This window comes from Lepisosteus platostomus, chromosome 3 (assembly GCF_059453375.1).
Source record: "Lepisosteus platostomus isolate fLepPlt1 chromosome 3, fLepPlt1.hap1, whole genome shotgun sequence".
Taxonomy (NCBI): Eukaryota; Metazoa; Chordata; class Actinopteri; order Semionotiformes; family Lepisosteidae; genus Lepisosteus; species Lepisosteus platostomus.
Window position 1 is genome coordinate 2,214,165 of NC_142613.1, and position 27,469 is coordinate 2,241,633.

The following is a 27,469-nucleotide window of genomic DNA, read 5'->3' on the forward strand; positions in this document are numbered from 1 at the left end:
TCAAAGTTAATAAACCTAATCAGACGTCTGCCCATTAATTACAAACAGCGCTAATGTTTTAATTCAATGTGAACGTCTCCTCGTGGCAAGCCGCGCGCAGGAAGAGACCAAATGGCTCGCTTTCAAAGAAATGAGCTAAGCTGTGAGAAACTGCCTTTTCCCAACCGATTCAGAGCCACTGCGCAGTTTAACTGGTGCCAGTAGCACAAACAGCATCTGACGCCCGGCTGGCTCGTTTGCTTCATAAGACCACAGCGTTCTGTTCCAGAGAAGGTCATCCTTCTTTGGCTCCTGAAGCTAGCCCGCCCGCCCTCACACGCCTCTCTCTGCTTTACAGTGTGAAATAACAAGAAAGGGTGACACACAAGAGGAGCCATTTGTCCCTCCCGGCTCATTTGTTAGTCAGTGGCTAAGCGACCTGAAGAGCTCACCCATCTGTTTCTTAAGAGAAGACAGGGTATTGTCTTCAAAAACCACAACTGAGTAGCTTGTTCCACACCCCCGCCACCCTTTGTGTACAGTAGCGCCTCCTGTACTAGGTTTTAAAAGCATTTCCACATTGTTTCCACTTGCCACCACTGGCTCCTGTTTCACTGCTCATTCCGCGTTAATCTGCCGGGGTGACCCTGGTCGAGCATTTGGGGATTTTTAAAACTTCCATGACATCCTGCTGTAGTCTCCTCGGTTTTCTGTGCAGGACATTCCTTTAAAGATCTAGACTGTATCTGGTTTCTTTACTCTGTACCGATTTCAGGGCAGCAAAATATTCCTCGTACCACGATGAGCAAACATCTTCATGTCAAAATATTCATTATTGAAGCACCGCATCGTACAGTTTTAACAGCTTCTCTGGATTTAAATTCTGAATTTTGTATTATATATCCTAACTTCCTGTTTGCCGTTTTTTGCTCCCGTACATTGTCCAAGGAGGAATATTGCATTAACATCGCCCAGTCTTTCCCACAGGTAGGTTTGACCAGTTCTGTAGGCCCTCTCTTACACTAGAGCTGGGATTCGCTATCTGCATGTAACACAATGCGCCTGTCTACATTCAAAATCATCTGCCAGGTGTTTGTCCGGTCTTGAATTCCGTCTCTTCACGTGACTGCAGGAGATGATTCTGAATACTTTAATCACATCTTGCCAGAGCCTCATGTGTCCCATGCACAAGAAGTTCTGATCTTTTCAGCACTTCCTGGGCGCTGCTCGCTCCCGGAATTCTTTTGTCTGCTTTTTCTATGGGCTCTTTCCAGGGTACCAGTGCCTCGTCTAACGAGATTGCTGATCCCCCCCGCCAACCAGCGCCAGACCAGTCCCTAGAAACGCCAGGCTTGCGATGTACCGTGTGTGCGTACATAAAAACGCCCTAAAAATTCACTGAAGCATCTCAAATCTGCATGCAAATTTATTTTTCTTTTTACAGCTGAACAAATAAGTCTCTCGGTTTGGGGGGACACAATAGAAGTGCACTATGAGTCACATCACTTTTGTCTTCTTCCCTGCAGATGGGTTACTGGTGTGCTACAGACCCCACTCAAACAGCACAGCAGTAAATACCGCAGCTTAATCCCACTTGGTTTTGCACAGATCATCCAGCACCAAAACCGTCGACAGACAGACCCAGAGAAAGACAGTAACAAGCACACACCACCCCTGTTCCCTGTCCCGCTGCTGCACATCTGTCCCTCTTTACTCCTGTAATGGGCTCGGCTCTGACGGTCTCTGCCTGCTCCAGCTTTCTGTTTATCTTCTGGCCCGCACCACAAACCGGCCCAGGGCGGAAACAGACTTGCCCGCCTCTGGTCATGCCACCAGCTGCGTTTAAACAAATAAAACCACTTCATTGCCTTTTCATTTAAAAATCCGGGAATCATCTTCCGTTCCACCACCCTACCCACCCACCGAATGTAGGTCCTCTGCTTGATTTAACGGGGCGGCTGTCCCCGATACCAACACCCAGAACGCCCCGGGAGACCGAGGGCCTGAGCGCACCCTCAGGGTGAGGCGTCAGGAGCCGCGTGCTCATTGCCACCTCGAGAGGACAGCCTCTCCACCCTTCACCTGGGGGCCTGCAGCTGCCCGGGTGCCAGGGCCTGCTGCTGTGTGCAAGCTGGCACTTCCCAGCACACCTGAGCAGGTGTGCCTTCCGGCCTGCTAATGCCTCGTCGGGCTGTTAATGAGTTAATGAGGCAGCACGGGGCTGGGGGGGGGGGGGGGGTCATGTACACAGATGCAGGCGATTGGCTGGTGCGAGGGGGGTGTTGTGCATGGAGGCCCTCAAGGCCGGTTCACACGTGCCGACAGGTGTAGTTCCTCAAGGCTGCTCCCTGACCCCATACACAGCTGCTGCAGGAGCACTGCTTACCCAGAACCCTTCAGGGCTGGGAGCCGCTGGGGTTGGCGTCTCTCCAGCAGCTCCTGGGCTACAGGGGCTCGGGGGGTTTCAGAAGCAGGACACACCCCTGCTGCAGCCGCTGTGCAACAGCACGAAAACGTTTCCAGGCTGTCGAACAACAGCAAACGAGAGGGACCGAGGCAACGGAAGGGGGGCGTGGGCAACGCTGTCGTTCTGGGGACCCCTGCAGCCCAAGTGTTAATGGCGAGAAGCGAGCAGGCGCTGAGAGACGTTCGGCGCCATTAAAATCGCACCTCGTTAAGGCCCGGCGCACACCCCCTCCCCCCGTTCTCGAGAGGGCCGGCAGCACTCGAGCAGGAAAAGCCGCCGCCCGCCGGGCCAGATGGGAGAGCCACACCTGATCTACAGCCAGACGCCCCCCGCTCTCTCTCGGACCTCACAGCCGCGGGAGAAGCACCCCGCGGCACCCTGTCGCGTCTCAAACTCAGCTGGAGACCGGGAGAGAGCAGGCTGGAGCAGAGCTCAGCAAGGCCTGCTCTCTCCAACGCACCTCAGGGCCCCGAAACAGCCACCCGGAAAGGAAGCCCCAAAGTTTTTGACTTTCTCAGCAGGACGCTGAAGAGCAGGTTCTGCTCATCAGAACTGCGCTCCTCTGGCATCGCCTGCACAGCAGGGCAGGGGGCAGGAGTGCTACAGGGCCCGCTGTGCAGTCGTTCCCAGTGCATGGAACTCCCCAGCTGGGCTTCTGGGCTTGTTTCTAGATTAAACACAACACATACACACATTTACATAATGACCATGTGGGTCTACCGTTCCACAAGCAACAAATGGGTGAATCACAAAGCTCTGCAGAATAAGAGCTTAACCAGTTGCAGCTGGGTTGATCTATCAGTACAAAGACACAAACACACACCAAGCAGAAAGGTTATTCAAACTTGACGCATCCGTCCATGTGAATTTACTCAAGAGAACATAAGCTGGAAACCACCATACTCCGGGGTCATCTTGAGCCTGAAGAGGGTCAGACAGCAGTGCAGATCTGAGCCGCTCCTCTGCCGTCGAAGCTGAGCTATTCACTCAACACGCAGCCCCACAGACTATTCCACCAGAAATTACATCTCGGAAATCTTTCAGAGCCGATACTGAGAGCGTCAACTGTAGGGAGTGCGGAGAGTACAAAGCAAGTGAGAAACATTAATACTTTGTAGTTGGCTTTTCTCCTTTTGGAATAAAGGTGGCAGGCTTCAAAGGCTGGAAAATCGATTGCTTTCTGAAAGGTAACCCTTCACAGTATGTGCAGCAGCCAAGAAAAACGACAGGACGTAGCACATGGTGCAGCGCAGCCTATTCTCTCAAAGATCAGCGTTACTGTATTTCTGCAGGTTCACACCATCTGTGACATTAAAGCACAGACCTGGGTCACAGGCTGCTATTCTGCTCTGGGCTTTTAACATTCTGAGAGGCGTTAAAAATGCACAAGAACAATGCCATTTTTTCCCCCAGTACTCGCATGTTGTGTCTCTGATGCTTCTCTCGGACTATAAAGAAGCATGTTGCCATTTAAAACTCTTCCCATCAGCTCTTCTCGATCAAGGCGAGAAACAGTCAAGACTGTCTAACCAGCGCCTCTGTGAAACGTGTCAGAAAAGCAGTGCAACACTTCCATCACAAAACAGCAGTTTAGTGTTTCTGCATGTTGTCATATTTCCTCAGTTTGTGATTTGCCCATCTTTCAGCAATTACTGTTCACCAGTACCACTATGATTCGAAGCAAACGGTTCAGAAACGAATTCATCAGCTCACAATATTTTAGACAGCACAGAGGCACAGAGTTAGGGGAAGTACGCGTGAGCCACACAGGCTTCGGAGCTCAGGTCCCGATTCCCCATCAGCCTCATCAGTGTTAAGATTTCAGAGTTCAGAGCTTTTTTATTTTCCAGAAGCAGTTGTCTTTTCCTTTGTAACAGTTATTAGGGAGAAGAACCTAACAATAAAACAAAGCAGACAGACGCTCGATGACAAGAAAATGTAAAAATCAAGCGGCATTTGCATTTTTACCACAAAAAAATGAGTCAAGACAAATCACTCCCAGCTGGGACTTGGTGACAAGGCTGTCTGCTACTGAAACAAGAACACAGGAGACACAAAAATAGCATAAAGCTAATTATTCCAGAAGTGCCAGTTGTTAATTTCTACTAACCATTTGGTATGCATCTTCCAGCACAAAAAAAAGTCTTCAATCTGAAATTTCCAAAATTTCTGCAGAAGCCTTAGAAGCAAAGAAGTTGAGGACAATAAGCATTCCAGGAATAAAAGTGTTTCACTGTTTTTTGGACAAGTGTGGCTTGAATTCTCTTTTTTAAATCACTACTCTGATTAATTTGATGCAATTAAATTCAGGGATGACAGGATTTCCTATTGTATTCATATCAGGACGCCTTCCTTTCTCACACAGACTTTATCCAGGGTAATTGATCGCGTTTGCTCCAGCTATCTGGCGAGATATTGGATTGATACCCCTGGGACTCCCGTGAAGTGAATTTTCAAGCGGCCGATCGGAGCTCTTGCTCGGAGCCGACACCTCCAGCTGAACTTCCCGATACAAAGACAGCAGCAAATCCCAGTGCCGCTGAATCGGGAACGTTAAAATTAAACTAAGAGGGGAAATTCCATACATCTCTGTGGCGGAGGGGCTCTAGAGTCTGGCTCGCTGTCGGGAAATTATTATTTTTTACTCCTCCAGAAAGCCGAGGTAGAGCTGTTGGCAAGCTCCCTGGGCTGCGCTTCTGGAAATGTGGTCACTGACATCTTGGGAGATGAAATTGTGCCCAATCAGCTTCTTCCCAGATGAGAGTTTAGCGAGCTACAATGCTTCGGGACTCATGCTGCCCCCAGGCCTGTCGTTTTGTGAGAATGACTGTCAGGCTTCTGCTCCTCTCCCGTCCCTCCGTCTTGCCATCATCAGGAAAGGGCACATACCCTTAACTCCTTTACCTGGCTGGACCCCTGAACCAGCGACTTACAACGGCACCCATTCACCCAGCTGGGTGCGTCGAGGGAGCCATCTGAGTGAACCACCTTGCTCCAGAGGACAACTACAGCACCTCCGCTGGGATTCGAACCCTCAACCCTAAATACTACTCCACTGGTGCCCCCTGCAACACACCCTTATGTCTACGAAATGACATTTATGAACTGGATTATTGCAACTACCTGGAGACACGATTACACTTCTTCCACAGTGCAGATCAGTGACCAAAGCAGTGAGCCGACGTCTTGCCCGTGTTGGTCGGAACGCGCTGTGCGACTAGCGGTGTCTCACTCCACCACCCGTGCTCCGCTCGGCCCGGTCTGCGCTGCCACCCGACCCCAAGCAGCTGGGCCCTCAGAAGGGCCCTGCAGCTCTCCAGGATGAGTTCTGGGTTTTCCCCCGTGACCCAAACCCTGGGTTCTGGTCTCTCTCCACCCTACAGCAGTGCACACCGTGAACAGCTCACTGTGCAGAGCCTCAGAACTCGGTGCACCTCTGCACTTTGACTTGGACTGCCCCCCCCACAAATTTATTGTTCTCTACTACGGATTTCTTGTTCTGGTTGTTACTGTTTTTTTATGTGCCGTTTTCTAACGTACGGTCTGCACTGCGTGGCGTTGTGTGTGCTGTGCTGTGCACGTCCTGAGAGACCAGCACGAATAAGAGCCCCAGTGAACACGGACAGACGCCAATAAACTCACGAGAACTCACAAGCGCTCCGGCCAGAGGCCGGGAGACCCCTGGAACAGCTGCCGGAACGGAGACTCTGGGGGTCTCCACAGAACGGCCTGCTGCTGCTTCGAATCTTTCCAGGACCACACACGAGGGGCACCCCAGTTTTGGTACCCCCTCTTCTCTCTCCTCAGACCCTCCCCCCCTCACCCAGTGGCTCTAGGCGCCCCTCTAGGCCCAGCCGTGTCCCCAAACCAGAGAGAAGCCCAGCACTCCGGGGGAACAGGGACCAGGGCAGGCCCGCTTGGCGAGTCAGAGCTGGGGTATCGGGGCTTCGACGGGGCCCCATTTCTCTACCCCCCTCCCCTCCCCCAGGAACGAATGAGCAAGACTCTGCTGAGGAGCTGCTCCTTCCTGGCTGCACGCGGACGCCTTTTCAGACTCATCACGGCAGCAGGAAGCTCACGAGGGGCTGACAGCTTCCTGAAAGGCTCCGTTCGGGGTTTTTTTTTATCCTTCCCCTCCAATAATCTGAATATTAAATGCGGAACTTCGCAGGCGAGTGCCGAACGGTCCCATTCAGCAGCCCTCAGAGCGCCGTACAGCCGGCCCTTTCAGAGAGAGAGCGGCTTTTTGTTCGGCGGCGCAGGCAGTGAAGAAAAGCCTCTGTTGTCTTGTTGTGTTTTTTCCCCGAGTCGGAATCAGCGGCAATATTTTTCCCGCTTCTCATCTCCGACGCGCAGTTGGTGCCCCCCCTCCCCTCATTCAGAAGAGGCGTGTTCATCGCGACGGCAGGATATTCAAGCAGCTCGCTGGCAGCCTCATCGCCACCACTCTGAAGACCCTATTTACTGGGAGAGGAGGGGGAGTTTCTGAAGCCGGTCCTTGTTAATGCTGAGATGACAGCTATCCTCCCAAAACAGGGACATGTCCAACAACGGGATGGCGGCCCGGGCAGGCCGACAGCTTCGTGCTCCAGCATCCCCTCGCGGGGAAACACCGCGCCAACCTGTACCAGGTGCGGCGATGCCAGGGTCTGCTCTGTTTTGTGCTTGGCATTATGTCCCTGCCGGCGGGGCCGTATTTGTGGACGACCGTGGTCGGCCGGGGATCTCAAGTGGAACTGCGCCCGTGGAACTTGCACAGTGGAATCCAGCATGTCCACATTATTTCAGACAACGGTCTTGCTGGAACCGAATGAATACAACCTTCCTATCTCGGATCAATAATCCATAAAGGACACCAATCGGGAGCCCCTTCCAGCAAAGCGTTTACCCCTGATTGAAACCAACTGACTTAAAGGAAGTCCCGTTGGCAGGATGAATGAAGGGGCTGGGGGTAGAAGCGTTCCGCGGGCCCCCCCCACCGCAAATGAATGGCATGAGTTGACAAACAACGCAACTAAACCATCCAAAACTCCAGAAAAAAACAGTCTGAAACCCGACGAGACGAGGGTTTATCCCAGAGCAGGGGATACCAGCAGCCATATCACCCTGCACCTCACAGCTGGTACCCCCCTGAAGCTCAGCAGGAGTGAGCCTGGTCACTACCTGGATGGGAGACTCCTGGGAAAAACTAAGGCTGATGCTGGAAGAGGTGTTAGTGGGGCCAGCAGAGGGCGCTCACCCTGCGGCCTGTGTGGGTCCTACTGCTCCAGTATAGTGACGGGGGACACTGTACTGTAAACAGGCACCGTCCTTCGGATGAGATGTAAAACCGAGGCCCTGACTCTCTGTGGTCATTAAAAATCCCAGGGTGTTTCTCGAAAAGAGTAGGGGTGTAACCCCGGTGTCCTGGCCAAATTTCCCCATTGGCCTTTACCAATCATGGCCTCCTAATAATCCCCATCTATGAATTGGCTACATTACTCTGCTCTCCTCCCCACTGATAGCTGATGTGTGGGGAGCGTTCTGGCGCACTATGGCTGCCGTCGCATCATCCAGGTGGGGCTGCACACTGGTGGTGGTGGAGGGGATCCCCATTACTTTGAGTGGAGTGTCCAGAAAAGCGCTATTGTAAGCAATTATTATTATTATTATACCAAGCCAGTCCATCAACCACCCACAGAAATGCTCGGTATAGCCGTTTCGCGGCTCCCTACGGCTTATCAAAGGACTCCCGGTAGAAAGCAGCCCGTGGCGGCGAAGACCCCGGGCCGCGACGTCAACCCCCCCAGTCACTGTGCGAAAAGAGCCCCTGCGCCGCCCCCCCTCACGCACCCGTCTGCAGAGAGCAAGAATCCACGCGCCGGCTCTCTCATTCCCCCCCCCCCCCCCCAATCTAAATCTTCCAATTAAAAACAAACAAACAAAACTGCTGTTGATTCAAACATAAATGATTAGTAGTCTCAGCATACATTTCCCCATATTCCATCCAGCCCTGTGCTCACGCAGTTATTTTTTTATGTGTGCTAACCCGCTTTACGTGGTTGTGGGGGGCGGCCCAGATTAGTTAAAAATAATAATAAACTATTTTATATTGCGCCTTTAAAGGTGGCTTCTCAACGCGCTTTACAGAATGACAACAGAAACAACAACAATTAAAAATGAGCACTAAAAGACAGACGAGATCAGCACGATGAGAACACGCAGAGGAGACAGTCGATGGTGGAACTAAATACTGAATAAGTACGAAGCCCGCAGCAGATGTCACACTCGCGGACTATGGGGGGTCAATTTAATTTTGTACCCGCTGAGAATATGACCCGGAGATACCACCTGAACAACCCGGGCCACGCCTGCCAGCGGACTGGACCAGCGGCGGAGAGAGACACCGGCCCGAGCAGCGAGTCAGAGCCGGCGGACAGGGGGCCACGAACGCGCGTCCAGTTCCGAGAGAGCTGAGCGCATGTATTCACAGCAGAACCAGAAAGACTGGGATTTTAATACACAACTGGAGGCTGCAGAACCGCCTGAAACGAATCTGGGGGGTGGGGGTGGGGGGGGATTACTTTTAAAAAGCATTAATCTAAAAAATGTTTGCGGTTTCCACTTTCATTCCAGACTACGACTGACACCCAAACGTGACAACTGCTTTCCAGGCGGCCCGTGGCGTAAACGATACGGCACAGTCCTTCGAGGTGCGACGGCGATTTAAAAAAGAAAAAAGAAATAAGCACGCCCCGCGTGCAATGCCTTGCTCTGTTCGGCCCTTTGAAGGGAGAATACCTGGACACGCCCGTTACTACAACCCAAACATCTGGCCACTCCATTCCTTTGAGATTCCGCCCATCCACTCGTGCGCTAATCCCCGGCCGGGAACAATGCCGCGAGGAGATTAAAGGAGCCCCTATCTCCGGTCTGGTAGGGGGGTGTCTGATTTAAAATGCGCTCATGCGAGGTGCCCAAGACCACACATCCAACCCCCCCCACGTGCAGGGCGCATTTCCGAGCGCCTTCGGTTTGTCAGACCAACAATTAAAACGGCACAGACTGCGATAGATCCACACCGCCGCGTCAAGATCCTTAATTGAATTTTAGCGCCCGCCTCTGTCTGTTTAGTGTGTATCATTTTCTACTTTAAAGATGTCTAATGAAGTTACTCTGATAAACTGCTTGTTGGCCTTGAATCTTCCGTCTCGCTTGCAGTACGAGTGTTCGCGGGGGCCTGTGCAGTGTGGGAGCCCTGCAGAACAGGCGGCTCTTAACGCGATGCTTATCCGAACAGATTCCATGCACATGCACGGACGAAAAAGTGGCACGGACTCTCAAACCAGAAAACATTCGTTCAAAGAAGGCGAATTCGGGCTACTCCTATAAAGTTACCCCCTTATTCCACTTCAACGGCGTGACAGGGCTGGGTGCTCGGGCAAATACAATTCAGCACTCTTTGGGAAAGTGAAAAGTTATCAACAGTGGCGTTGGTAATACCGTAGCTGACGATGAAGCGACGACAGAGCTACAGTAAAATCAATTTGTAACTTGTAACGCAGAAGCCAGAATGTTTTGTTCAGGACCGTCCAGCCCCTGGCAACCTGTCGGTACAGAACCTTACTAATCCAGCACTTGAGATGCAACACTTTCCCCTTGAAGTGCGGGTTTATATTATAGCAGCTTCCTGGTCCTCCAGAATCTCCGATTCCTGGGAGACAGCTTGCTTCTATTACGCTAAACCCGCACTCGGGGATTACGAATCGACAGGCGACATCACTACTACTAATTATTACAGCGATAAACAGGACCGCGAAAATCGACAGTCTCCCAGCTGCCGCCGCCAGCCTGTAGCACGCCGACAACATGCCCGGGTCGAGAGTAAACACCCATTCCCAGCGAAACAACAGGCAGGCGGACGGGCACTTGTCTGTGCAGGGCGCTCTGAGGCACAAGAATCGCAAAAGAGCCGTAAAAAAAAAAAAATCACCCGTTGTGTCCGACCCGTGTAAAACTGCGAAGTCTCGTTAACCAAAAGCCTGCACCCCCCTCAATAAACACTCCGCGCACAGACCTCACAGGTCGTTAGCGTGCATGTGCCCCTCGCCTGGTAGCTGCTTCGGGTCAGTCTCAGACCTGTTACAGGCGGCTGTTGCCTCCGTTTTCCAAACGCGTGTTTGTTGCCTGTTTTTTTATATTTTTTTTGCCTCTGGGTTCTAAAGAGCAGTTCTTCCACGGGTGTGCAAGATCTGTCTTCTAAAGCGCCATCGCTATTATCGATTCTGTCAGCATAGCGTTACTATATCACAGTTAATCCCACAGGAGAAGGGTTTTTCTTACCTTATGACCGTATTTGTCAAGAGGCAGAATCGCGGCGCTTCCCCGCCTGAACGCCCGCGATCGCAGCCCAGGCTCAGTTCGAGACCGCGCACACGGCCGGCGAGCTTACCTGTAACTTGCCGTGTAAGGTTAACGCGTGTCGCCGTGACACTCCGGTGTCTGGCTGCGCTCGGCGAGGTGTTGGGTTGGGTTGGGTTGGGTTTGGGGGGGGGGGGGGCGGAGAGGGGGAGACCGAGCTGGAAACCGCGCTTAGCCGTCTGTAACGGGCACGGCCGCCTAAACCGTGCAGATTTTCCAGGGATACCCACCCCTGCACGATCCGCGCTGAACTTGCATCTTCACGGCACGTCATTATTATCGCGGAACAGAAGTCTAAGCACCGCGTTCTCCAGACATGTGGGGAGAGCGAAAACAGTCAAGCGCCTCCGATCAGATATAACAGTCTAGCAGATCACTCGCCGTTTTATTATTCTCTATCCGCGCCACCCGGTTCGACAGGCAGCCTTAACCCCTCTCTGCTAGCTACCCGCTGGGCTTTAAATAAGGCTAATAACGCCGTTTAACGCCCCCTTTGTTCTTAATAAGCGGCGGGGTAATCCTATCTTGCAAGCCTGCAATCTACCCCTTTCGAAAAGCAGCCTACGGCTGCAAGAGGACACAGGCATAGCGGGCGCGCATGATCGAGGCGCTGCGCGAATGGGACCCCTCTCCGGCCGGCTCCCCGGCTCGTCTCGAAACCGACCCCGTTCCGACCCAGAACGCTCGCTTTGTTGTCGTTTTTTTTTTCTCTCCCTGGGAGAGGAAAAACCCCGACACGGGGAGACCGGGAAGCAAACTTACCTGCCTTTGAAGTTGCAGCACTTTTTTCCCACATTCCACGCCAAATCACCCTCCGCTTGCGATCTGCTTTCCCGTCGTATTTGGGGTCTGTTTCCCCCCTCTCCTTGACGAGCCTAGCGCCTCAGTATTCCTCCCGCGACAAGCCCGCACGCCGCTCAGAGCTGTTATTTCATTGTGATATCCAGACCCTTAAGAAACAGTCTCGCTTTCTTGGGATGAGCCCGACTTGCTAGTAACTCGCCCTTTAAATCCGACGATACCAAATTGAACGGGAGGACGGGGGAGAGTCATCCTCTGATACACACGCCACGTTCTGTGGCCAGCGGTGATCCGAAGCGCAATCTGCAAGTCACACGGAGACGGGGCCGTGAAACCGGGCTCCACACTGTGCGCCGCCTCTCTCCACCTGCGGGGGTCCCCGAAACCGTGATTGATCGGGCCGCACCCCACGCCGATCCGAGGCCGATGGAAGGCGCCAGTCATTAATCAAGTCCTTTTAGACCAACCCCAGATGTTCCTGGAGGAGGCGGTGTTTTAGAGGCAGACGGGTTCGTCTGCGAAATCACACAGTTTAATTTCAGGTGGTCGAACCGGGAGGCAGCAACTGGGTTAGGAGCTGTCGTCCCCCCCTCCTCCCCGTGCTTCCGCTTAAATGTTTAATGACAAAATCTCGGCGGCAGCGTGTTAAAAGAATATCCCGTCGTTTGGTAGCTGCTACTGACTCACACTATTGTGCGAGAGGATCTGAACGGGAAATCTCGGACACTGTTGTTTTCTTTGGCACTAGGCGGCTGAGTTTAGAATTTAATTGGGTTTTTAAGTACAGTTCACGCCAGGCTGTACTTAGAGACTAAATCTGGACGAAACCCAGGCCTGCGTGTATTTAAGGCTTGTAGCGGCATTTTAAAAATGCAGAATCCCGCCCAGTCACCGTGTTTTTAATGTTTGTTTCAAAATAAAGGTTTAAGCGCGGGGGGATGAATCCAAATGATCTCATACCCCTGCTAATGCGCGACTGTTGTTTTCTTTAGAGACAGAAATAATTATTTTCAAGTGTAATAAGTGTTTAGTCGGGATACTTGTTGAAAACGAGATATCATTTTTCTGAACGCACTCCCTTTTCTGTTGTTTTCGAGAGCTCCTCCGTTGTGAAACCCTAATTGTATTTATTCCTGGATTACGAAGGTGGCGTCTTTGTTCACTGCTGGTTAACATCATAATGACATCGCTCATAGCGGGACGGAATGGCTCAACTACAGTACGAATACATATTCACACTAATAGTGGGTAAAGACATTCCCACAAACTTTTGGAGTGGACTGAGAAAACAATTCACATTGGAAAAAAACCTACAGGGCGAGATTCTGAATGTCTAAGGAAACCACAAGTACTGTTCCAGACTGGTATTCCAGTTCCTGTAGCTCCAGAGAGAATTTATGACCATTCCGGATACCGCACAGTATATACTGTACTTAGGTGTTATGCATATTGCTATTGTAGTAACTATCCCGATAGCCGCTCATTTCCAGGCTGGGAGTCGCCCGTTTCCGAGGGGACACGGTGTGTGGCCAACAGCCTGCTGACAGAGAGGGATCTGCGGCGTGACGTCCAGCCAGCAGGTGGACCGGCCCTCGCGCCTTTCCCGTGACCGGGTGGTGCCGGTTCCGAACACGCGCCCGCAGGCTCGCAGGCTCGGTCACGAAATGGGAGGGAGAAGAAAAGGAGGGGAGGAGGGGGGGGGGGACCGGGGTTCGAATCCAAACGCGCACGTTATATTAACGTTGCAACACAGCTTTTCAGGGCTATTAAATGGAAGCGATTACGTCCAACTACAGAAGGAAATTTTTTTTTTTTCAGGTATCGCAGTGAGGCGCTCCCTTGTCTTTGCTCAACAGTTGGAAGTGAGCGGCTGCTTCTTTAAAATAATCAGAATAGTTGTGGCAGTAAGCGTGGCGAGGCGGTTAGCACCGTGCGAGGAGCACAACCACGCAGAGAATGCGGAGGCTCCGTCCTATTAATAACGTCCCCCCCCCCCCCCCCAGCCCGAGCGCGCAGACCCCCCACGCCTGGTCTGGAGGCTGTCTGCGGGGGCTCCACAGCCAGGGGACAGACGGCTATCCGGAGAGAGAGCCTGGGCTGCCGATGTCCCTGCCGGGTTACCCCCTCCCCATGTTGAACAAGGCTCTTCCTCTCTCCCGGCGCTCTCCCTAAGCTACACCCCCAGTGGAAGAGTGGTGGGGGCGATGCGGGGGGGAGGCAGGTTCCTGTTTTATATACCCGATCTGTATTACCGCCTCTCACACACACACAAGCTCAGGAACCGGCGCGCACACGCCGCGATTAGCTTGAACCCTGACACTTTGAAATACATCCCCGGCCCCTCCAGCAGGTCCCGAGCCATTTGTCTCCCGCGAGATACGACTTGACAGCTTAGCTGAACTCCTGCAGCCCAGGCAGGCTGGGGAGACACTGTGCCGCTCCGTCCCACCTCAGCGCGGCCGGTGCGGCCGGCGAGAGCCCTGGGCGAGGTCGGCCACGTCGATCCCGGTCAACGAGCCCGGCGCGTTTGTTAAATGGAACCCTCGCCTTTGAAACATGACGCCAAGCTAAAACTTCTCCGATCTTATCTAAGGTATGCCCTTTCGAGCCGCTCTCTGTTCAGATAAAACGCGTGGGGAGTGTTTTTTTGTTTTTCGTTCATCTGTGATATTCCTGCTACTATACAATTGAGGACGACTACAACAGCGCGGGCTGACACGTGTATTAGTGTTCTGACTGCAAGGCGCAGCCAGTGACGCGGCTGGTTCAGGTACTTCGTCGGATTTGTCAGTACTTCCCAGCCCGTGACTCTAACCAGAAGGATTTCTGCCGGTTGAGACGGTAGTTTTTCAGTTTTATTTCTGTAGCCCCAGGTCTCAATCTCGGAAAATCACTCACTTTCCTCTTTTTTTTTCTCGCTTTTCTCATTTTTTTTTCCCTTAGCGGACTGAAGTTATTCGTCTACATCCTGCCTCCGGATGGGAAGACGCTTAATCAATCAATCCCGCTGATCGATCGATAGGCCTATCCATCAAAGACCGCCGTCTCACCGGGTTAGGTCCTGCAGGAGAAGTGTTTCATTTCCAGTCGTGACGCGAGGACGGCCTGCAGACTGCGACAATTAAATTAAGTCGCAATTAATTAAGAGAAGACGCGAGAGGGGGGTGGGGTGGGAACAGGTTTTGCCCGTGGTGGGGGGTTCTCTGTGCAGACAGTCAGAAGCACAGTCTGAAAGTCTCCGTTCAACCGAAACCGACTCTCTTGTCTGAGACCCACCCGCCCGAGCGGGACACGGGCTCTGCTATCGTGACTTCACGATAGGATGAAAAGTTTAAGGGACCTCTTCTTTTCCCAATCAGCAAATACTTGTCTCCGCCTCCGATCACTCTGTAGCGTGCGCCTTAAGGTGTTTGTTTGTTTTCAATTAATTGTGCAGCCGTCCCGTATCGGCTACCGACACCGGGGTTGGCCGGACCCCCGGGGGCCGCCGTAGAGAGCGGCGCTCCGAGACAAACTCACCGACTCTCAGGGAGTTACAGGTTTTTGATGGTTAAGGTACTGTTTAACAAGCAGGTCGGGGAGGGGGGGTGGGGTGGGGTGCATCGATTTAATTCTGTCGCCAGTGGACAGAGACGTCGCAACAGATAAGCTGGCCTTATGCTGCAAACGCGACCGTAGAACTGCTCATCAGAGGAAGATTTGAGCCCGTGAAGGAAACTGAAGGAACGGCTGCGCGAACGGCTGCGCCACCTGGCGGCGATGCGTGGTACTGCATCCCTGCCGCTGCGATTATTACGGATCAACACAGCAGCAGGGACAATCACAACACACTCCAGATGTGGCCAGATGACCACCTCGAAGTGTTGCTGGTGTTAACAACATCACTAATGGGTCTTAATATTCGGGAACACCAAGTTTTGAGCCGAGTGGCATCACCCCCGGTTGCCATGGTGTTGTCACGCACGTTTCCCCACCTGCCCCCGCCGCGAGCCTCTCCTTGCCCCGGGGGGGCGAGTCCGAGAGCTGCGCAGAGGCAGAGACCGGCGGCCTGGCGGTACCTGCAGCTCCGCTGTCGACGCCTGCCCTCGGCTCGCCGTTTTCACGACGGCGTGTGGAAGCGCCGGATGAGCTTTGCTCCACCCCACAAAAGTGGCCCTGTTTTTTAATGCGTTTCACGTGACGCGCGTACGTTTCCAATTACCCTTGTAACCCCCAAATATGCGAGGGCGTATTTTAAGAAGTCTGCAATTTGCTCCACTCGGGTTTGAAACTGTGTAAACCGATACGGCGGCGCCCCGTGTCCTCGCCTAAATACAGGAGAGGACTGCATTTAAAATGTTCCCCGGGACGCGAAGTCAGGCCCGCGTTCGGCGCGAACGTGTAATTAACTGGCTGGCTGGTTAGAAAGTAAACAGTTTTGCTTTGCTTCGACCCTGTACTTAGCGTGAGAGGTCTGTTTGTCGAGCTCAAAGAAACTGATCAAGCAAAAAACGAAACCGTGGCGGCGGAATATATGGGTCTTGAGCGCTGAGGAGGCCCCACACGACAGCGCACAGCGTGTCCCGGCCCCTGTGTTAGAACTCTCTGGTTTAATAAACTTCAGATCTTCCTGCACCCAAAAAGTGTCTGTGCTTCATGATCTAGATGACTGTAGCTATCGATGCTACGGTAGGATGCTGAAGGAAATTCCTCACGCTATGATGTCGTGATGGGGGGGGGATGACACCAGCGTTACAATTTGCTACCGACGGCACCGGGAGAAGAGAACTCCGGTTCATGACGCAGTCCGCGCTCTCCTGCTCAAGAAGAGCCGACCAGGCTCGGCAATTCAACTTCAATCACTAACGTCATTACGGTGTTTTTACAGCTGGGGGAGCGCTCAGCACCACGGGGGGGTTGTTTTCTGGTCCTTTTCTATTGCTCTTTAGTTTTTGACTTAATTCGGTGTTTATTACTATTTATTCTAAAGCTTGTCACGACGCCCCAATGATATATATATATAATTGCAGACCCCCTATCTCAGTAGGGCGTTTGGCCAGTCTAAGACGTGAAATATCCGTTTTAAAATCAAAACCACGATGTGTCCAAAAACGTCTGCAAACGTCTTGATCCGCTATCTTCCACACCTGGCGTATAAAGGGGGGATTCGTGAACACGCCGGATTATGATTTAAATATTCTTTCTCCCCTTCCTCGTCCTCTCTTGTCTTGTAAGCCCAGACAGCTACAGAGATAGGATTCGAGCCTCGCGGCGCTGCCCCATTGTTCAACACCGAGAGCCGGAGAGATTTGCTCTTGTTCGGGAGTCGATAAGAGTCTTCAATTCTCAGCCATTGTGGAGAATGAAGGGCGCGGGGGGTGGTGGCGTTCTCGGAGCGTGCGGCTTCAAACACAAGCCGCTGGCTGTCACAGCTTCATTATCAAATAGCGCGCTTGGCAGCCAGAGAAAGGGAATTCGCTGCTGCAGTTTCCTTCCTAGAGCCTCCCCAGGGCGTGAAGCATTCCTCCTCCTCCGTCACCGCTGGGCTCCGGGCGCTGGGGGCAGACACCCCCAGTGTGCTGGCCTGATGGGATTCTGCAGGGGCGACTGGAACACGGCTCATGTACACCTCTCTGAGCAGTGCTCTATACAGAGTTTACACAGTGTCAGGCTCAATACAGAGTTCAAACAGTCTCAGTTTCAGTCCAGAGTTTACACAGTCTCAGTACAGAGTTTAGACAGTGTCAGTCTTATTACAGAGTTTAAAATGACTCAGTTTCAGTCTTAGTACAGAGTTTTAGCAGACTCAGTCTCAGTATAGAGTTTACACAGTCTCAGTCTCAATACAGAGTTTACACAGTCTCAGTCTCAGTACAGAGTTTACACACTCTCAGTCTTAGTACAGAGTTTACACAGTTTCAGTAAAACAATTACACAATAGTGCAATTTAGGGGTATTTGGATACTGTCAATGTGCTTTAAATAAAAACAAAAACAAAGAAGCACTGGCTATCAAAAAGACCTTTCATCTGAATTCCCTGTTTTGTGTGGTCTGAAACAAGTTTATTTTTTTTTATAATAGCTAACATGATGCACCAGAACTATAAAGGAGCAAACCGGCACAGTAAGGGAAATGCAGTCATGATAGCTGCACACTGAGCAACAAATCACCTTTGATCTAAACCCAGGAACTAGTTTTCCCTGTCTTGCTTCTATACAGAGGTAGAACTGTACCAAATAAGGGTATTTTTTATGGAGCCCTGTGATTTCATTCAATATTCAAATAACAGGTTTCCAATTTCAACAGTCAGTACTTGGAATATGTGGTTTTTAATTATAGCATGAGACCGGGCGCTCAGATGTGAGCGCACACACAGACGCAGACACACGCAGCAGAGATGCATATGCAGTTTGGTACACTGACGCCCTTGGCTTTTTGCTCTGCCTGCTGAATTTCTGAACTTGTACCGAGGAGTCATTTGCATCTGTCTGAGGTGGGATTCAGATGTCGAGCTGAAGGAGCGTTGTTTATCCCTGCAGTTCCTGTGACTTACTTGAAAGAAACCCCAAGAATAACGCAGGACACACAGGCTACAGCAGGAAAACTGCACTAGAGTTTAGTGAGCGAGAGAGTCTTTGCTTGCCGGTGATTTGAATTCTGTTTCTGACTTTCACGACTCTTCCTCGCTGAATAACATCTCCGTTCCTACTGTTAAACCCGCCAAAAACTCACACTGGGCCCTGTCCATCGCACACCCCCCGAAGCTAGCCAGTCAGCAGACCTTTTCACACTGTCAGTGCCCAGTCCAGCACGTCGTGACGTAAATCTCTGTGCCGTCTCTGCAGATCAGGCCTCGCTTGTCACTGAAGTGTGCGCAAGTCTGTTTTGTCTTTTTTAAATCGGGGACATGCCTTGGCAAAGCAGAGACTGCTGAAGCCGTGCTGACAGCTGCCTTGCTTGTGCAGTAAGGGTTCTGGAGTTCGGATTGTGCCCAGATGTGTGTGCAGATCTGCAGACAGCCCTGGACAAGGGAGCATTTATGGTATCCCTATACAATCTCCACAGTGTTCGTGTATTGATATTCACAAGGCTGGAGGACAAAATCTAAACCAAATTAAAGGCAATGAAAATATTATTCATCAGGAGGGCCCATCTTCTTTGCAGGAGTCAGGACTTATTAGGCGAGCCCTCTGTCATTTGCCGGTAATAAAGTTTGATGCAATCCACTCCAAAGAGGCGAAGCAATCCACTTATTCTAATCGCACGCCGGTAATTGCCTGTTTGGGAAAATGACACTCGCAATTCCCTGTCCAGCCCTTTTGATCCGCCAGCCACACTGGAGACGCATAATTTCGGATAAGGATTGTGTGTTTGGGGGGCGGTGTGCGCTCGGCAGGGGGGAGGGTAGCTGCGGGCAGGGGTAGATTTAAACTTCATAAATTTCTAATAGCTGTAATGGCAGGAGGGAGATTTGGGGTGAAGACACTCAGACTCCCTTGGTCTGTTGTGGGAAGAAACAGCAAGATCCTGCTGGCACCACTAGAGGAACATTGACTTTTTTTGCATCGCTATTTGTGGCAGTGACTAGCTTTCATTGAGGAATTAGAGCATTTTTTTCCTTAAAAAGATATTTAATATGAATCATTTACATTTGTATTTCCAGTATCTCAAAGTGCTTTATATGAAATGAAATGCAGCCCCCACCTGAGTGAGATCAGGGGCCAGATCAGGGGGGCAGCTGAGGAACTGCATCACCAGTTGAATTAAGGGGGGCCTTCAGGGGGGCCAAATGTGCATATCAAAGAGGAATTTAGCATAGGCACCAGCAGCTCTTAGCATCAGTTCCCTGGCATCCTTCATGATCTTAATTTAACATCTCAACAAAAGGATGGCACCTTCTAAAGCATCATTGGTCACCATAAGGGGGCACTGGTTTATAAATTCTGGTTCAGAAGAAAGAGCACCCCCTACTGGTCTACCAGCAGCACTTGCAGCAACCAGCTGGTTTTGCTAACATAGGAGCATTGCACAAATGGCCCAAGGCCCACATCTGATTGATGTGTTTGATCTGTGTGGCAGGTGTGCTCAGAGCCCTGGCCAGGATTCAATTCGCAGCTTGTCTGAGCGCACAAAGCTCACACACCACACCTAAGCCGTTTCGTACACACAGCTCTCTCGATGGTGCTCTACCTCCTTCCACTGGCGGTGTCCCCGTCTGATGATGTCACGGATCTAGTTAGACAAGGGGTGCGTCTTACACACAGGTGCTAATGCTTGTCCTGATACTGTCACCCAGGCTAAGAAGAAGGCGCCTGGGTCAGAGTGGGTTCCCACAGAACAGTGTGTTCACACGCAGCTCAGAACCCCAGAGTGACCAGTAGAAGCTGCCACTTGATGTCCAGAGTCGTTCCTGGAACTATAAACGCAAGCTAGAGAGAGAGAGAAACGTCCTGAAAGAAATAAAAAACGCCGTCGCACGCGCAGAGAAACCAGGGGGACGATGACTGTCTCTCCGTCTGTGATCCACCAGAGCAGTTCCACATTTGAAGGCAGCGCTAATTGCTCTCAGAGCTCTTTAATTGAAGCCACCTGGAGGGCCGGCCTCCCCCTGCAGGGCAGTCGACCACATCTCGGAGTAGTGCTTCTCCTGCGAGACGCTGGAGCAGAGGCTGGGGAGTAAGGGAGAGAGGGGGAGGGGGAGAGGGCGGGGGGCCTTGTGGGGTCTCCTGAGGGCACGGCCTCCAAGTGTGGCCCCCACCGTCCACCGCAGCCACTCCAACTGACCAGCTAACCCCCCAGCGGACAGGAGGTCCCTGATGGAAGAGCTAGAAGACTATTTAAGACTATTTGAAGGTCATGCTCACACCATGTAACACTGGAGCACAACCTCCTGTGGATTTATGCTCGTTCCTCGTCACCACATTAAAAGAACAATAGCAGGGCCCTGGAATTTAAACTGGAGCCTAAATTGTCCCAGTTGTGCAAACAGTGTCTGAAGCCTGGCTGGGTTCTTTTCTCCATAAGCTTTCGGTTTTAGAGAAAGACATCCTTGTGTGGCTTCTGAATCTACCCAGTCTCCACTCACACACCTCTCTCTGGGCTCCTTTAGAAGTGTCGAGTTTGAAATAACAACAGAAGAAAGGTGACAAACGAGAGGAGCCATTCGGCACAACTACCATGTTTAGTAGTTATTGGTTAATTGATCCCAAGATCTTATCCATCTGTTTCTCGATAGCCACCAGGGTATGGGCTTCGACCACATGGGCAGCTTGTTGCACGCTCCCACCACCCTCTGGGTAAAGAAGCTCTTCCTGTCCTAAAAAAAGGGCAAAGAAAGAACAACCACATGCCAAGCCTAAGAGTTAGGTTTCATGCCTACAGATTGTGACATGAGTTTTTAACAATTTTTGCATAATTGCAATATAACAGAAATATACAATCTAGAATTTCAAATTGTCCCCCACGTAGGAGGGAATGAGGCCTGTGGGCGCTCTCCTCCAGCACACCCACCTGTAGAGCCATTCGCTATTTAACACTCAAGGAGCTCCACAGCGCCCCTACAGGAAAAGAGGGTTACGCATCTCTTTCAGAAATAACTGCAAGTCAGCAGGTCCCTGGCAAGTCACAGGACACACAGTTTGTCAAAAATCCCAGAGAGCCACTGCTGACTCTACCCAACTCCCTCTACAACAGTGCCTAGCCAGCTGTGCACAGACACTTACGAATCCAGGTTACAGTCATTTAGCAGCCTGATCCAGGCTAGATCTCACAACATCTGGGCTGTAGGGCTCTATGGAGCTCTGACCGTGGGACTGTACTGGCTGAGTCCCCTGCGTGACCTTTTGAAAGCTTAAATGTTGCTCGTGTAGTTACTTCAATGTGCAGTCATCTTTATTTAAGATCAGATTAGCAAAAAAAAACGGACAGGTCTATGAGTCGCTCGATGCCGTTTGCATTACTGACTCATTCTATTGATTAAAAAAGCTGCCTTTGCATAGCAAAAAAACGGAGGTTTTGACCCACAAGGTCTCGTGTCAAAGCTAATTTGCGGATGGTTTGAAACGATTGAATGGTTTTTGGAGTGAGAATGGGGGGGTCCAACTGAGGTGTTCGCAGTTCTGTAAAGGAATTGACGAACTCTGCCCAGACCTCAACTGCTCAGCACAGGAAGCAAGTCCAGGGGGGCAATTCAGGGCAACTAACCCCAGCAATCAGGGTGCCCCTGTCCAGTCACTGACCAGTCACAATGCGGACAGCAGCGAGGCTTGTCAGTTCGGGAATCCTTGAGCTGCTGGCAAACTGGTAAGTGACTGTGATCTCTCTAATGTTCTTCTGATTGTTATTGTCAGTTTATTAGCCTGATACCTGCTCAAGAATATAGCAGACGGGGGATTCGTACCCACGACTCTCTCGCTTGGAGTTCAGAGTACTATCCTCACCACTTCTGATCAAACAGGGAAGAAACGCTAACACGTCCCGTACAAAACGCGCAACGACACAAACTGCACTTAAAGCGATTTGCGGTGCAATTGAACATCACCACTCGGTTCTAATTCATTGCCGTTCCACATGATAAATCTTCATTACTGAATATCAGAGGAGGTTGTTCAGCTCATCTCGCCTGTTTGGTCGTCAGTAGCTAATTGATCTGAGGATCTCATCCAGCTGTTGCTTGAAAGAAGCCGGGGTACTGGCCTGAACAGCACAGCTGCGTAGCTTGACCCAGACTCCCACCACCCTTTGGGTAAAGAAGATCCTCCTGTTCTCGGTCATGAATGTACTTCCAAGCATGTGATCACCCTCTATACAATACCTCACTGCTCTACTCCCACATGTCCATCTAACAGGTAGATATGAGGGCCGAGGCTTGGACACCAACACGTCCGCCTGTCAGGATGATTCAGAATTTGACTCTCAACAAGCTCCAGTAGCCCCAGTGGCTCCCCATCCTGGTCCTGGTGACCCACACCGGCTGGCCTTCCCTCCAGCCGAGCCCTGGGTGGACTTAAGGACAATACGATGGATCTGAAAATGTTTGTTTCCAGCTCTTAAAACATGTTGGAGCTTGAAGCGTTGTATATTCCGAAAACCTGTGACAAGAAACAAAATGCAAATATGCAATGGAAGCAGCTTCTTGGATCAATTAAGGCTTCAAATGATCTAATTAGGGTGGGATAGAATGAAAACCGGATGGATGGTGCTTCTCTTTGTGATGTGGCTGCTGCATGGCAACCTGAACACACTCAGCAACTATTACTAGTTCAGGTCTCACTCAGGGCTGATGCAGCCGAAAAGCAATATATCCAGCAGCTGTATCACCCTGCAGCTCACAGCTGGCAGCCCCCTGAAGCTCAGCAGGTGTGAGCCTGGCCAGTACCTGAATGGGAGACTCCTGGGAAAGCTGAGACTGCTGTTGGAAGAGGTGTTAGTGGGGCCAGCAGGGGGCGCTCACCCTGCGGTCTGTGTGGGTCCTAATGCCCTAGTATGGAGACCAGGACACTAGACTGTAAAAAGGCGCCATCCTTCGGATGAGAAGTAAAACCGAGCTCATGATTCTCTGTGGTTGTGAAAAATCCCAGGGCATTTCTTGAAAGGAGTAGGGGTGTAACCCCGGCGTCCTGGCCAAATTTCCCATTGGCCCTTATTAATCATGGCCTCCTACTTACCCCCCTGTCTGAACTGGCTCCATCACTCTGCTCTCATCCCCACTGAGAGCTGGTGTGTGGGGAGAGGACTGGCGCATCATCCAGGTGCTACACACTGGCGGTGGAGGGGATCCCCAATAACCTGTAAAGCGTTAAGTGTCCAGAACAGCGCTATATAGATGATCGCTATATAAATCATGATCAACTGCTGTAAACACTGAATATCATTCATGTCTGTGCATGGAGATTTAGTCAGGATAAGCCAAAAAAAAAAGCTTGAAATATGCAGCCCCGATAGCTGACTAACACAAGAGGTCTTAAATTTCACAGTGAAACCCAACAAGCATCAAAGGGCTGTGCAATGGCAGTCTGCTTCATTGCTCTGATCTAGTCAGTCACCCTGTTGCCCCACTGCCCACCTGGGTAGGCACTGTCATCTCTCCCTTTTCCAGGCATCCGAAGAGGCCCAGCCCGACCGCATCCCGGAGAGGAGCTGAGCTAATGAGCTAGTGCCTCCGGGGCGCTTTTCTGCAACAGGAGCCTTTTTTGATTATTTTGCAATGCTGGAAAAAAGGACATCTGATGCACGACTAATTGGCACAGTAGCGCCGCGTATCTGTGCTTAACCTTGCCTTCATTAACCCCAGCCCCCAGGCAGCAGAAAAACGGCTGCAGTTCTAATCCTCAGATCACGTGCACCAGCTCTGCGCTCCAGTGGCCAGGATCCCTCGTCAGGAGACACATTCCCATACACGGCTCCCGCTCCAGCGCGCTACTGCAGGATGGGATCCCCATCTGCAGCTGGCAGGCTCCTGCTCTGCCTGGATTGTCCCAGGAATGCAAGACGTTCAGTTCGATCCACAACACGCACAGTGCATCTCCCCCGTCTCTCTCCCATACAGCCGCCTCTGAACGCATTCACACCCAGCAGGAACAAAACGTGGACATTCGGCATTTTTCAAAAGAAATAAATCAGAAAGTGAAAACTCAGATATATCTTGAACATCTGTTAAAAACGGTGACATTCCATGCATCAACTTCGGTCCTCTAATCTTCACAGGAGTTGTGGCAAGACATATCTACAGGTATTTCCAAATGTATGGTGATCACATTTATTCACAACCTGGCAGTTAGGATTTTGTGAATCCACCTTTGTCTTTAATATGCTCCAAGATATGGAGACTTTTAATAGGTGCTTTGTGTTCCTCATTAAAGAACATTTGACCCCTCCCTGCTGTACAAATTCTCCAGCTCCACCTGGTTGCACAGTTTGCCCTTGTGATTGGCTCTCTGCAGATCACATCATCAAGGGGATGACCAATCAGGAACACCGATGTTAATTCAGTTTGACACAACACTTTCTAATCCATCTGTCTCTCCCCGCTGCAAAACCAGAGGACCCCAGAGGAGAACGGATGCATGTCTGTTTCTCACGGAATGGGTGGCACACGTCAAGATCAGCTTCACCTTCCTGTGTTAATCACACAGCTGTGGAGACCTTCTCCAGTATCTCAGTTTGTCCTTCACTCAACCACGTCATGAGGTCCCACTTGACTTTGGAGGTGATTAGTTCCTGTTTGACAGACTGATGTCATTTCCTCTGATGTTGCCGTGGAAACACCGATTCAGGAAGTTGGCCTCGGGGGCTGGTCTCGGAGACGTCGTGCCGCGATGATTCCAGAGCGTCTTGGAGGTTCTCAACGGCTGCCCTTGGCGTGAATTCTGGGTGACCCCTTCTCCTGTCCTCCTCCCAGCGGGGGAGTGACTGTGTCCTTCAGCCACGATCTTGCTGAAGTCAGGACTGGGGTGCCTTCGGGGTTTCTTACAGCCGCCCCTGGGGGTGTGGAGGAGCATCCTTTTCCTTCTCTGACCTCCCCCAGTGACGGGGGCCTGAGCCTTGCACCTGTGTGTCCTGGCTGTAGCATCCAGTGGTCGTCAAGGGAGGTGCTGTTGAAGTGTTCAGGATTTTTCATACTTCTATATCAGATTTTAAAAGGCAACTGCAATGCCATTTTTAGATTTTGGGGTTAGTAAAAATCAGCATTGATGAGTACATTTCAAATGAAAGTAGAACGTACACAGTAATGTGTAAAACCTCTGATTTATATCACAAAATAGATTCCCTGGTCCACGCAGGGCCATGTTCTGTAATACAGAACGAGGCAACAAAACCTCCAGTGACATGAAGTGCCCTTATTACACTGTAAACAAGCAGGCTTGTGACTACATCCCTTTTAATCCAATAGAGATATTGATCTCGACTTCAAGACGGTTCTGCCAACAAATACGACTTGATTGTTAATTCTGCATGCAGATCACGCTGGGATATTTCTGTGGCAAAACGTCTGCTGCACGACCTGTGCTTATCCGCTCGCTCATCCCATTCCATGAGTCAATACAGGGACTAGGGAGCAGGAAGGGCAGCTTCACAGTGCAATTTGTGCGAACTCTCGCTCTCGCCCATTGCAAGACTGGGGGTTTGCGAGAACAACGGCGAGTTTCACAAAGTTCAAATGACAGTGCTTTCACAAAGTTCCACAATTTTGTGCCTCATTCGGAATCTGTCAAATTTTGCCCTGCCGTCAAGTAATTTATTTTGCTGCCGAGATATAAGAACTGGTCTGAGAAACTGGGAGTGCAGTTCCTCTTTAATTTGCAAGCGTTGACACATCTTGGCACGCCTGCATTTTCCTTGGCCAATTGACATTTCGCTACAGTCCCTCCATCCGTTTGCACTAAGTGTTTCGTCGACAGGGGGTCACAGTGAGCCAGACCCCAAAGCAGGGGGCGCAGGGCACAAGGTGGTACCTCACCCAAGAGTTGAGCCACCCACTCACACGCTGGGCATGTTAGAGGTAACGGCCAGCTTGGTAAGCCTGCTGGGAGGAAGACAGAACTCCCAGACAAAACTCACCTGAAGGGGGGGGGAGAACATGCAAACTCCACACAGACCTCCGACCTTCCAACACAGGGCCCTGGCAATGAGAAACGCCACAGCACTACCCACTGCGGCGCCTCGTGCCCGTTACAGTCTCTCAGGGGCGTGAATACATTTCAGAGCACCTGGACATGGGGAGAAGAGGCATAGCAGGAGGTAGCAAAAGGAGGTGCAGTTTTTCTCAGAGGCTGGCAGTGCCAACGCGCACACTGGAATGCTAAAGCCTCCTCTCTCAGCCTCTCTCAAGCAAGACGGGTTCAGGTGTTTGAGCCATTTCTGCAGGAACTGTCCTGTGAACCATGGGCCTGAGGTCTCACAGTCCATTCTTCTGGTTTCTGTTCCAACCTGAGTCCTCAATTAAACAATTAACCCGATTATATTGGTAATTAGGCATGTGTAGGAGTCGTCTTAAGATTTTTCACAGTTGATTACTCAGAATTCACTTCCTCAAAGGTGCTGTTACAAACAGAATCCATGGTAGTCTGCTTAAAAGTATTAAATATGTAGCTCATTAATCAAGTCAGCTATGTAACAGCGAGGCTGTGTGGAGCAAACACAGCATGTACAGGATGTGCGAAAAGCACTCATTACATTAGCAGGCATCACAGTTCACACGGCTGAGCCTCTTACAATCTACCGCGCGTTTCCGAAGACCAAACAAAAGATTACAAACAAGAAAATCTACAGCTCCATCCCGACAGAAACATGCAGGAAAAACCCCCGATTAATCTCATTTGGCTTGTTTTCTTCTGGTAGGAAATACAGAAAATAACATTCAAGCATTAGGCTTTTGTTCCATTGCAAATTTGAAGGCGAGCCTCCTCACCCTGGCGTTTCTTTGTCGAGGCCCTTGCTGGTGCTCTGCTGGGTCCGTCTGTACTATATCAACTCTGATTCTTCCACTGGCACGCCGACGTCTCTGCTTGTTCACTGGGGGCTTTGAGAAGTCACACTGTGTGCTTGTATGCTTTAACATCTTGTTGTTCAGGTGATATTTATAGGGGCTCCAGTATGCATGTATGCCTCCATGCAAATACTTAATGGAGCCGCTGTGCATTAATTTGACCGCCTCTGTTACGCTAGTGAGAGAAAATCAAGCCGAAAGGGACATTATAGGTGTCTGTCAAATGAGCTTAAAACCCACAACCCACACAGATCCACCCTGCTGAAGACCCTGAGCAACATGCACCTGCTCTGGGAGATGTCTTCCAGGTTTTCCAGGTGGGTTTTCTCCAGCGCCGGGAACATTAGTAGCCGAAA

At 51.1% G+C, this 27,469-nt stretch overlaps 1 protein-coding gene across 1 annotated transcript in view; it reads right to left on the bottom strand.

Annotated features, from left to right (window-relative positions):
* Positions 1-12,086, bottom strand: part of plxna3 (plexin A3) — a 135,122-nt gene extending 123,036 nt beyond the window's left edge. The window contains exon 1 of the mRNA XM_088623794.1: positions 11,609-12,086. The gene's annotated coding sequence lies outside the window, so the exon portion shown is untranslated. The remainder of the gene's footprint in view (positions 1-11,608) is intronic.
* Positions 12,087-27,469: the final 15,383 nt, after the last annotated feature.